This window comes from Artemia franciscana, chromosome 7 (assembly GCF_032884065.1).
Source record: "Artemia franciscana chromosome 7, ASM3288406v1, whole genome shotgun sequence".
Classification (NCBI taxonomy): Eukaryota; Metazoa; Arthropoda; class Branchiopoda; order Anostraca; family Artemiidae; genus Artemia; species Artemia franciscana.
The window spans coordinates 27,218,224-27,231,056 of NC_088869.1; the positions used below are offsets into that span (position 1 = coordinate 27,218,224).

Sequence of the window (12,833 nt, forward strand, 5' to 3'; positions counted from 1 at the left end):
TGCGAATTTTTTCTAGCGAAATTGTCTTTCTACAAAGAAAAAGTATAAGGCGCTCAATTCCAAAACAGAGTATGTGTTTTTTAGGCTATTATTTGGTACACGTATGGCTATTGACCTTGCCGTATTGATTGCTGATGATTGTGGAATGTTTAGTAGTCTCCATTTTCCATTCATGGAATTGAATCTTTTATCTAAATTTCATTTACCTCTCAACAAAAGTAAACTAAGGACAGTATATGCGCCTACTGTCCTCCACACAGGATAAGTTAATGCATACAAAAAAATCGTAATAAACTAATTAGAGTGGTGTTTTCAGGTTGTGGGTTTGAAGCGTGTTTTGAGCGAGCTAAACAGAAATCGTTTTCAGGTTCTCCATGTGCAACCCAGCAAAACGCTGAAGTATTTTCATTTTACGGGTTCCAAGCGTGTTGAGAACAGGTTCTTCAAAATCGTAATGCGTTAGAATAGCATGGTTGAACACGGGTTCTGAACGTTTGTCGAACTCCGTGTTAGGTGGTGGGTGGCCTGAAAATAAGGCTGAGTTAAATCTAGCGTGCTCTGCTTTGTGATGGCTGCACTGGTTTCATAATGTTGACATGTGGGACTCCTCACTTTGCATCGTTACTGCCCATGTGTTCTGTCAAAACATGTACAGTTCTTAGGAGTTTGTCTTTTCTAATAGTGCCACCATGTATAAAAGGAAGTGAGTTCTGTAGTGATTACTGTTAGCTTAGTTAAATGTGCTAAGTACATCGAAATAATCACACAATTTTTCTGTACTTATCTGTTATGTAGACCCCACTCATGAAGTGAAGTTATGTTTATCCTAATGAAATATTCCAAAACATGATGAAAATATGACATTTTGAAATAAATTCGGGCTATATATTTGCACATTAGGGGGGCGGGGGATAAATTATAGCGGGTGTACATGCAATTTCTGTTAGTTACATTTACTCTGCATATTAGGAAGCAAGACTTATTTTCTAACTTCACACTGTCCAAATACTTCCCTCCCCCTCCCTAATGTGAAAATATATAGCCCAAAGTATCTAAGTCTAATGTATTTTGTCACCTGTTTTCAACTGAGGCCAAGCTAATTGTCCCTTAATACTGACAGATGAAACCGGTTTGTTTTCGAGTTATATACAGCGTAATCCCTGAGTGGGGTCACTATAACAGATAAGTACCAGTTTTTCAAAATAATAAGTGAGTCTCTCTAGTTAATTCTTGTTTATCTGATTTGTGAGCGTCTTTGTTAGCATAATAGTGCAACAAAATATAGCTGTTTATTTTACATCCAGTTACTACTCATTCCTCCTTCATGATCTATAAATTTTTTAGTTGCTTCCCTTTAAAATAGTGACGCCACGTATGAAAAGAAACAAACCCCACATTGCTTGCTGGCCATCCGGTGAGAAAATATGTTTTGATTTGAGACGGTCGTGCCACTTCATTATATTGTTCTGTGGGACTCTTAAGACTTGCAAACGTCACTGCCTACTACTCCGTCATGGTCGATAAAGACTTTAGTGGCCTTAGTTTTTATTGACGAAGTGTTGCGAAGCGCCCCCACCAACTAGGTGTTGGTATATATACTAGGTGTGTATACTAGCTAGGAGGTTGATGATGATTGCAAATGCTAATCGAATTGGGAATTGCAATCTTTTAAATTGAAAAGGCAGATCCGTTGGAATCATGGGAATGCTAGGAATAAGAACAGCCTCGCCCTCAAAAGGCCCTGTCAAGATTGTTGCCTCTATTACGTTTTCCATTGTTTTTTTAACGGCAAGTCGCGTGCCGTGGGAGATACAGGGAAAAGAAAGCGTGCGGAGGAATCACAAGAACAGCGTGAAAACAGACTTGCGTCTCAAGAGAAATTACCAAAAAAAAAATCGTGCCGAGGAATCACAAGAACAACGTGAAAACAGGCTAGCGGCTAAAAGAGAAATTACCAAAAATATTCGTGCCGAAGAATCACAAGAACAACATGAAAACATGATTGCGGCTCAAAGAGAAATTAGGTTGGCCGTCGACCGTCTCACCCCAACTTTGACGTTCAAAGGATTTTTTATTAGTATTCCACGTGTAATTTGTAGGCACTTCAGAATACAACAGTTTTTTCTGAAATAAGTCATTTTGACATAAGGCGAAGAAAGTAGTTAAAGCTGTCTCCGGTGGATTCAAGGCTCTTTGTTGCATGTTGGATTCTGATAAATAAACACAGTGACCATTCTGTAAATGTACCGCTAAGTGAACAACAGGTGGACTTCGTCCATTTATTGGAAATGAAAATTCGCCACACAGCTTCATTACTGCTTATGTATCTCCCAACCTGATATTGTACGACATCATCGATGTCACTGATTTCGGACTGCAAGCCAAATACTGCCATGTCACTGCCTTTGTTGACATGTTTATATATGTATTTGATTACCTTTACGGAATTACGATATTCCACGTTTGTGTGCGCATTGTATGTTTTCGGTATAAAAGGTGAATATGGCACGACCCACTTGTTATCTACTTTTATTTAACAGTCACGCGGCTTTATGATTGCTGATTTTCCACCTTCTTTGGTAGACTTTCTTCTATATATAGGGTATCCATCATTGCCGGTAATCGTATTAGGTACTAAAAGTCGGGAATATTGCTTTGCCCAACTTCCTCTGTCCATGCATGGTGAATTTTCATTCAGTTCATGGCAAAGTCCATGCATCATATTTTTATCAAAATGTCCTGTAAGCCCCTATCGACATTTACATAATGTATTTCAGTGGAAATCACATCGTTTGTCTCATTAGAAGCAATTTTATGAAATGCGTTTGGCACTCCTCGCTTTGCCATTCCACTGAGTACACCTAGCACCGCACTGACCTAAACACTTTAAGTTTTACTATGAAATTTATTAGTTATTGCAACTTTTGCCGGAAGACACGGGATATAAGGTCTTGTCTATGAATCAGCGATTATCCAGGAAGTAAAAGTTACTGTATCTCGTCCCAAGATGAATGACATTTAACTCTATAGATATAAAAATAAGTTGTAAATTTGTCCATGTTTTGTGTTTGTCCGCATATGTGTGTTGTTTGTCCACATATGACGTCATTATAAATATATAAGTCTTTGCATATGACGTCCAAGGTTTTGTATATGACGTCAAAAATTTTGTATATGACGTCATTATAAGTATATAAGAAGGCGATTTAGAGAGAAATTTTTAGTATAGATCTTACAATGACAAAAGAAACAGCCGAGGAAGCTGCTAAAAAAGTTAATTCAAAGAGAAACTTTAGTATAAATCCTAAAATAGCAGAAGAAACAGCCAAGGAAGCTGCTCAAAGAGCTAATGCCGAAAGGCTTACGGCTAATAGACAAAGTTAGAAAAGAAAGCGTGCCGAGGAATTACAACAACAGCGTGAAAACAGGCTTGCGTCTCAAAGAGAACTTACAAAAAAAAATCGCGCCGAGGAATCACAAGAACAACGTGAAAACAGGGTCGCAGCTCAAAGAGAAATTAACAAAAGAAAGCGTGCCGAGGTAGCTGCTCAACGAGTTAATTCAAAGAGAAATTTTACCATAAATTCTACAATGGCAGAAGAAACAGCCGAGGAAGCTGCTCAAAGAGTTAATGCCAAAAGGCTTGCGGCTAGTAGAGAAAGTAAGAAAAGAAAGTGTGCCGAGGAATCACAAGAACAGCGTGAAAACAGGCTTGCGTCTCAAAGAGAAATTACCAAAAGAAAGTGTGCCAAGGAAGCTGCTCAAAGAGTTAATTCTAACATAAATTTTAGTATAAATCCTACAATGGTAGAAGGAACAGCCGAGGAAACTGTTCAAAGAGTTAATGCAAAAAGAATTGCAGCAAATAGAGAAAGTAAGAAAAGAAAGTATATAAAAATAATAATATAAAAATAAGTTGTAAGTTTGTCAATGTTTTGTGTTTGTTTGCATATGTGTGTTGTTTGTCCGCATATGACGTCATTATTAGTATATAAGTCTTTGTATATATCGTCAAAGGCTTTGTATATGACGTCAACAGTTTTGTATATGACGTCATTATAAGTATATAAGAAGGCGATTCAAAGAGAAATTTTTAGTATACATCTTACAATGACAGAAAAAACAGCCGAGGAAGATGTTTAAAGAGTTAATTCAAAGATACATTTTAGTATAAATCCTCCAATGGCAGAAGAAACAGCCGAGGAAGCTGCTCAAAGAGTTAATGCCAAAAGGTTTGCTGCTAATAGAGAAAGTAAGAAAAGAAAGCGTCCCGAGAAATCAAAAGAACAGCGTGAAAACAGGCTTGCGTCTCAAAAAGAAATTACCAAAAGAAAGCGTGCCGAGAAAGCTGCTCAAAGAGTTAATTCAAAGAGAAATTTTAGCATAAATCCTAAAATGGCAAAAAAACAACCGAGGAAGCTGCTCAAAGAGATAATTCGAAAAGGCCTGCGGCTATTAGAGAAAGTAAGAAAATAAAACATGCCGAGGAATCACAAGAACAGCGTGAAAACAGGCTTGTGTCTCAAAGAGAAATTACCAAAAGACAGCGTGCCGAGGAATCGCAAGAACAACGTGAAAACAGGCTTGAGGCTCAAAGAGATAATGCTAAAAGGAAGCTTGGCGAGGAATCACAAGAGCTGCCTGAAAATTATCCCCTGGCATTCAGGTACAGCTCATTTAATGATTATAGCTTGAGTAGATGTGTTCAAATCGGGACTATGTCTAAAATTTGCCCCTACTGCAAGGCCTTGAAATTTAATGGTGAAACAATGGGAATGTATTGCGCCTGAGGAAAAGTTAAACTTCCTCAACTGGCTACACCACCAGAGCCATTGAAGACTTTGCATACTGGAGCTACGTCAGAATCTAAGTGTTTTTTGTTAAACATCAGAAAATATAACTCATGTTTGCAAATGACGTCGTTTGGTGCCCAAATCAAAAATCCATGTCCGATTGCAAAACGATGACTCTGGTCAAACATTTTCAGATCAATTGCTGACAATTGGCAACGGAAAGCTCCCAGTAGACTCAATTTCAGGACGTATACAACTGCCTGCTGAATTCTGTAATTTAGTGACGTCCAAAAATTAATTGGTTGAAAAGGTATTTCCGAATATTCTAACCAATTATAAAAATCATAAATGGCTAAGTGAACGAGCGATTCTGGCAGCCAAGAATAAAGACGTCCACGAAAATACCAATATTATTTTGACCAAGATTCGAGACCAGGCAGTCGTTTGCAATTCAGTTGACACAGTTCTAGAGCCAAATGAAGCGGTTAATTATCCATCTGAATTTCTAAATTCCCTGGATCTCCCAGGGTTTCCACCACACGTGCTACAACTAAAAATAGGCGTACCAATAATACTGTTACAAAACATCAAACGACCAAAGCTTTGCAATGGCACGCGACTTGCCGTAAATCTTGCCGACTTGCCGACAATCTTGACAGGGCCTTTTGAGGATGAGGTTTTTCTTATTCCTCGCATTCCCATGATTCTAAAGGATCTGCCTTTTCAATTTAAAAGATTGCAATTCCCAATTCGATTAGCATTTGCAATCACCATCAACAAAGCTCAAGGGCAATCATTAGAAAAATGCGCTTGAAAATGTTGCAGATATCTAAAATCGAGATTTTCCCAATTTCCTTGAAAAAAACCGTATTTCTGCACGGCTGATTATGGTCCATTTTGGATATGTTATTAAGCTAATTTTTCAGAAATTTGTACCAGAAATACTTCTGTTGTTCAAATGCTGAATTTTGACCTTTTTTGTAGTTTTACTGGACTAATGAAAAAGATAAAATCTTTAATGCTTAATCAGACACCTGCGAAATAGAAGTTCTAGGCAAGGGTCCTCAAAAGAACTGTAAATCTAGTATTTTTCATCTAATTTCTAGTGTTCGTCATTATTCCAAGTAATTTGGCCTTTTTTTATGGCGTGTTTTACATCTAATTTAATGACAATTAATTAATCACATCTAAGCTAAGAAATACTTGGTTTTATTTATTTTATTATCTAAAATGATACGTATATACCTGGTTTTATTTTTATTTATATGGGAAAAAAATTTCACAGGAAAAAATCAAAAAATCAAACTGTGCAAAGAAGGTATTCTTGTAAAACTGAATATAGATTACATTCCTATATTTGAAGGATCAGAGCTTTTTTCAGAAAGCAAAGAAAGGGTCCAAGCCATATTTACTTTATTTTGACCACTTAGTGTTAAATTTGTAACAAATCTTCATGAGGATATTGCAACCAAAAACAAACCGACAAAAGACAAAAAATTGATATTTTTCAATACAGATTCAAATAAAGGTTCCATAAAAAAAAGGCTAATTAGTTGCCTTGATGTGATGAATTACCGCCATAACCCTTCCCGATAAGGCAGTACCACTTTATGCAAACCGATGGTTACACTTTTATCAAACCAGCCTTCTTCACGCTTGATTAACCTAATTTTGATTAATTTTGGTTTAGTCTGGGGTTTGATCCCCGTCACAGTAAGGTCAGGCGACAAGCTTGTTCACTGTAAAAAAAAGTTCACTGTAAAAAAAGTTCACTTGTTCACTATAAATCTTAAAATCCAGACTATTTTCATTTTTTAAAAGAAGGACATCCAGAAAAGGAAGTTTATTATCCTCTTCTAATTCTATTGTAAATTTTAAATCACCTCCCCAAAAATTAAGATGTTCTAAGAAACATCTATGTAATTATGGGGTGGAGGAATTAAAAAGTTTTTTAGAACATCTTAATTTTTGGACAGGTGATTTGAAATTTGCAATAGAATTAGAAGAGGATAATAAACTTCCTTTTCTGGATGTCCCTCTTTTAAAAAATGAAAATAGTCTGGATTTTAAAATTTACAGATAACCTACTAACAATAACAGATTTTTGTCGTTTTTCTCCGGTCATGCTCACCAAGTAATAATTGGTTTAATCAAATGTTAAAAGACTTTAATAAGTAACCATTATCCGGGTTGGTTAATTGACCAGACTTTTTCGAAAAGAGAGAAACAATTTCTAGAATTTTCGGACGATATTCTGAAAACAACAGAAAAGAAGGATATTTTTTGTTCTCTACCATATGTTCCAGGTTTGAGTGGAAAACTTAAAAGAATTTTACAAAATAATGGCTTAAAGGTAGCTTTAAGAGATAGTAATACTTTGGCTAGTTTTTTAAATTCTGGAAAGGATCGGACTTCCGTAGAGCAACAAAGTCGGGTTTATAAAATCCCATGTACTTGTGGAAGCTCTTATGTGGGACGTAAAAACCAGAATTTAAAAACGAGATTGCTACAACATCATAATTCTATTTCATCGTCTTTAAAGCAAAATAGCAAACCTGAAATATTGTCCAAAATAGTCCAAAATATTGGCAGTATGTCCTGTTTTATCACTGGCCGAAAATATTACTCGTTTTTCTCCATTTATTGCTTTTCATTAAGTTATTTCAAGCCGGGATGAATCGAGAGCGAATAAAAACTACATTGTTAGATGAATGGCAAAATAGCTTAGTAATTTCTAGGATGTGATATAAAAACAAAAGTAAATAACTATATTACTAAAAATCCATATTTTTGTATATATAAAATTTGAATAACTGTGCTTCATGCATGCTGGATATTGGCAACTAGGTTGCACGTGAGCATTAAATACTCAGCTAAAAATATTTTAGTCTTGTCAGTACAAGTAACTTGTCATTACAACAATCTTTCATCCTCGATGTTCAAAGCAAAAAGAAGTTTTCAAATCATAGCCCTATCAAATAAATTCTTTCCATAAATTTTTCAACTCCGGGTACGTTTATTAAACCCTATGAGCCACTGAAAAAAGCATTGGTACCTGAAATTTTAAGTTAGTAAAACACCAAATTAGCAGGGTCCTCTTCAATTGTCACATCTCTGTGCATCACGATAGTGTAACTGACTGCTATTTCCAAAAATCATTTCCAGTTTTATTTATGATTTTTATGAACTTGAAGGGTAGCTTTTTCAGAAATGAAAAGTCACATTTACTTTTTTTTAATGCAGAAATAACAATCAAGGGACAAAGTTATACTACAGCAAAAATAGAAATCTATATTGTCAACTATATTTCGGCATTTCCTGACACATTTGCAAGGTGTCATAACAGCAGGTACAAATTTACAGTATCTCAATAGAAAAAAAATAAATATGAAACAACAACTGTATTAAAACAACACTTTAGAAAACACAACAAATTAAAAAGGTTAGTAAAAGAAGTGCCAACACTGTCGAAGGGGTTATTAGTTACAGGGCACAACACTGAGGGTTTGAAAGGCAGAATCCATTCAGCAAAAAAAAACGTTTAAAGTCCATCTAGGTATTAAGTGATGTTTTTTATAAAGTGAGGTTACCACGACTACAAACAAAAAGGCATGAGGGCCTTACCTTATGATATAAATTTATTTGAACTCCCTTTCTTTCTTAGGAATAAAGTTTCATTTGTTATTTTCGGTAAAAGGTTGTAGGTCCAGTTTCAGTTAAAGTGTGGCCCAACGGAAATGAGAAGTTCATGAAAGGAGCAGTTTACAGTGCCCAAGTTGTTTTTTTTTAAATTGTAACTTGCCCCGGTTTTACCGTTAAGTAGTTTGAATGTCTGAAAATATTTCTATGTATTTGAATTTACCCTCTTTTATCGTTTGGAAGTTGAGATATTTTTTCAAAACATATGTTGTATCTCATATACTTTTAATTTAGAAACTTCAGCTAATGGGTCAATAACCGAAATTCTCCAAAAGCTTAAAAACAAAGTGAAGAAGTCTTGCTTATTCTCACAAACATTTTTATTTTTTTAATATCTCATACAAAGGGAATTAGCTTTAAGTTTATTAAGATAGTGTTTGGTAAGGTACTAATGTATAAAAGAGTTGAAAATAAAAAAAGCAAAAGGATGGGATTATACCAAAAATAGTTGCCACTATGGTTTTTTAATGCATCTTTTCGTCCATTTTTAAAGACGCAGCGTCTCTTTGGATAGCTTGTAGAGTAAAATATAAAATATCACTGTAGCATTATGAAACTTTTCGTTCTAAACGTAAGTAGTAATTAATTAAGAACAAGTCAATCAGTGTTGCTATGCTAACGAACCATTCTTGCTTACGACTAGGCTTTCTGATTCCGAACAGCAAATATAGTTCAATATATCAAGCTAGGCTAACAGAATTGTCAAGAGTACACTGAAGTATATTAACTTTTTTGATTTTTTTTTTTGGGGGGGTTTTATTATTTATGTTATGTTACGTTATTTCAAACCTGGATGAATCGAGAGCGAATAAAAAACTACATTATTAGATGAATGGTAAAATAGTGGACAGGAGAGAGGGAGAGAGAGCGAGAGAGAGAGAGAGAGAGAGAGAGAGAGAGAGAGAGAGAGAGAGAGAGAGAGAGAGAGAGAGAGAGAGAGAGAGAGAGAGAGATTATAATTTTCCTTCAAAGGATCAACCTATAATGCTTCTTGCATCAAAGGATTTATGGAATTACGAACGAAAATTCTTACAGCTAAAACTCAAAACAGTGAACAACCTTTACCGTGCTAGAAGTGTACCTTCAAACTCTTCATGCATGCTGGAAATAGGCAACTAGGTTGCACATAGGCATTGTATGCTCAGCAAAAACTATATAGCCTTGTCAGGACAACAATCTTTCATTCTCGAAAAACAAGCTGAGTCTAAGCTGGTGCCTGACTCCTTGCAAAGGATAAACTAATCCCTCATTCATTGTCCTGACACTCTAGCCTTTGGGATTTTTATTGGGGTGCTAGTCCAACTCCTATTTTGGAGTAATTTTTTGTTCGTTTTTAACTTTCATTTGCTCTTTCTCTTAAAAAAACTAAAACTAAAATAAAGGCTTATAAGAAAACTTGCTTGGGAAAATACTGATTGCATTAATCACGCTGGAAAACTAACCAAGAACTACCCAAAAACTGATTAAAAGAAACAATACCAAAAGAAGCTTTCAAATCATACCCCTTTCAAATAAATTCTTTCCCTAAATTTTTCATCAACTCCGGGCACGTTTATTAAACCCTATGAGCCACTGAGAAAAGCATTGGTATGTGCATTGTTAAGTTAGTCAAACACCAAATTAGCAGGATTTCTCATTCAGCAGTCAATGAGTGAACTTGTTTGACTGCATTTAACGTATGCATTTATACTCGTGATAGCTTAAAATAACTTTAATTGATAATTGGATAAGAAGGAGTTTCCTGTATCCTGTAATTTTTGGCCAGCGATTTCTGTTTCAAGAAAGCTATTTATTTGAATGTAAGACGTGCCCTTTTAACGCATATGTACATTACATGCTGGAACTAGTGTGGGTAAATATAAATATAGTTTATATAAAGGTAGGCGAATAGTCTTATTTTCATACCATTACTATGGGAAAGAAAGGCAGTGGTAAATGTAACCAAATTGAAGCGGGCTTATCAGACCCTGTGATGAATTCGACAAATAATTCTGATGGTAACGTTCTCACTGATTGTCAGAGAACAAATGCTGAAAATATTATTAAAATTCTGGAAATGGTGCAGTCCATAAATACAAACATTGAGGCACTCCAACATAATGTCTTGGAGATAAAATCTGATATAAGTGCAGTGACCAATCGTGTTACATCGATAGAAAATAAAAATAATGTGTTTGAGAATGAACTCGCAACAGTTAAATCTGAAATTCTGGTTTTGAAGAATATTGTGGAGGGTCAATCGGAGATAATTAATAAATATAATGAGGAACTGAATTCAGTAGTCAGCCAATCTCCTTTTGAAGAAAATTAAATAAAAAAAACAAGTTTTTTAAATGAAAGCAAGGAGCGACATTAAAACTTAAAACGAACGAAAATTACTCCGTATATGAAAGGGGCATTTCTTTCTCAACGCCCCACTCTTTACGCTAAAGTTTGACTCTTTCTCTTAACTCTACATTTTAAAACAGTAAAAAACTTTAGCGTAAAAAGCAGGGCGTTGAGAAGGAAAAGCCCCTTTCATATACGGAGTAATTTCTGTTCGTTTTAAGTTTTAATGTCGCTCCTTACTTTCATTTAAAAAACTTTTTTTTATTTAATTTCTGAACGTTTTTGAATCAATGCATGTTTTGATTTTGGCTCTCAGCAGAGGAATAATTAAAACGAAATTTGTATATTTTTTTTTTTTTTGGCTAAATGGCTTTCTCATAATTTTGATCGAATGATTTCGAGAAAAAAAGAGCGGGGAGGAAGCCTTGTTACCCTCCGATTTTCGGTTGATTAAAAAGGCAACTAGAACTTTTTAATTATCTCTTTCTCTCAATTCTTCTTTTTAAAACAGTAAAAAACTTTAGCGTAAAGAGCGGGGCGTTGATGAGGAAGCAGCCTCTTTCATATACGAAGTAATTTCTGTGCGTTTTAAGTTTTAATGTCGCTCCTTACTTTCAGTTAAAAAAAACTCGTTTTTTTTATTTAATTTCTGAACGTTTTTGAATCAATGCATGTTTTGATTTTGGCTCTCCGCAGAGGAATAATCAAAACGAAATTTTGCATATTTTTTTTTTGGGGGGGGGGCTAAATGGCTTTCTCATAATTTTGATCGAATGATTTTGAGAAAAAAAGAGCGGGGGCGAAGCCTAGTTGCCCTCCGATTTTTTGGTTAATTAAAAAGGCAACTATAACTTTTAATTTTTTACGAATCTTTTTATTGGTAAAAGATTTACGTAACTTATAAATTAGCTTACGTCAAGAACTTTTGTATTCTCATGTTTTTATTACATATATGAGGGGATTCGCCACATCGTCAGTACCTCGCTCTTTACACTAAAGCTTAAATTTTATCCCAATTCATTAAGAATGACCCCTGAATCACAAAAGCCGTAGAATAAATAGTTGAAATTACTAAAAATACTTTAGCGTAAAGAGCTAGGTATCATAAGGAGGTGAGCCCCTTATATGGGTAATAATTTCTGTTTGTTTTAAGTTTTATTGCTGTTCCTTACTTCCAGGTGAAAAAGCTTTTTCACATATTTTTTTTAATTTTTTTTTTAAATAATGCTAGTAAATCCTGCTCTCCCTTCATGGAAGTTTTCTTTTCCCATGACAAATTCTCGATGGAAAGTTCCCCCAGCATATCCCCCTCTTCTCAACCCCTCCCCCCAACCAAAAAAATCCTCCTGAAAACGCCTGTATACTTCCCAATAACCATTACTATATGTAAGCACAGGTCAAAGTTTGTAACTTATTGCCCCTCCCACGGGGACCGTGGGGGAGTAAGTCGTCCCCAAAGACATAGTTATAAGGTTTTTCGACTACGCTGAATAAAATGGCTATCTCAGAATTTTGATCTGTTGACTTTGTGAAAATAATTAGCGTGGGAGGGGGCCTAGGTGCCCTCCAATTTTTTTGGTCACTTAAAAAGGGCACTAGAACTTTTCATTTCCGTTAGAATGAGCTCCCTTGCAACATTCTAGGACAACTGGGTCGATACAATCACCCCTGGGGTAAAAAAAACAAAAAAAAAAACAAAAAAACAAAAAAATAAAAAAACAAATAAACACGCATCCGTGATCTGCCTTCTGGCAAAAAATTCAAAATTCCACATTTTTGTAGATAGGAGCTCGAAACTTCTACAATAGGGTTCTCTGATACGCTGAATCTGATGGTGTGATTTTCGTTAAGATTCTATGACTTTTAGGGGGTGTTTCCCCCTATTTTCTAAAATAACGCAAACTTTCTCAGGCTCGTAACTTTTGATGGGTAAGACTAAACTTGATGAAACTTATATATTTAAAACCAGCATTAAAATGCGATTCTTTTGATATAGCTATTGGTATCAAAATT

General features: G+C 35.2%; 2 protein-coding genes across 7 annotated transcripts in view; both read left to right on the plus strand.

The window, feature by feature from the left end:
• LOC136029082 (endoplasmic reticulum lectin 1-like) overlaps nucleotides 1-12,833 on the plus strand; it is a gene marked incomplete in the record, with an annotated part of 524,377 nt that overhangs the window by 423,858 nt on the left and 87,686 nt on the right.
• Nucleotides 1-12,833, plus strand: part of LOC136029086 (fasciclin-2-like) — a 61,024-nt gene that overhangs the window by 33,657 nt on the left and 14,534 nt on the right. The window lies entirely within an intron of this gene.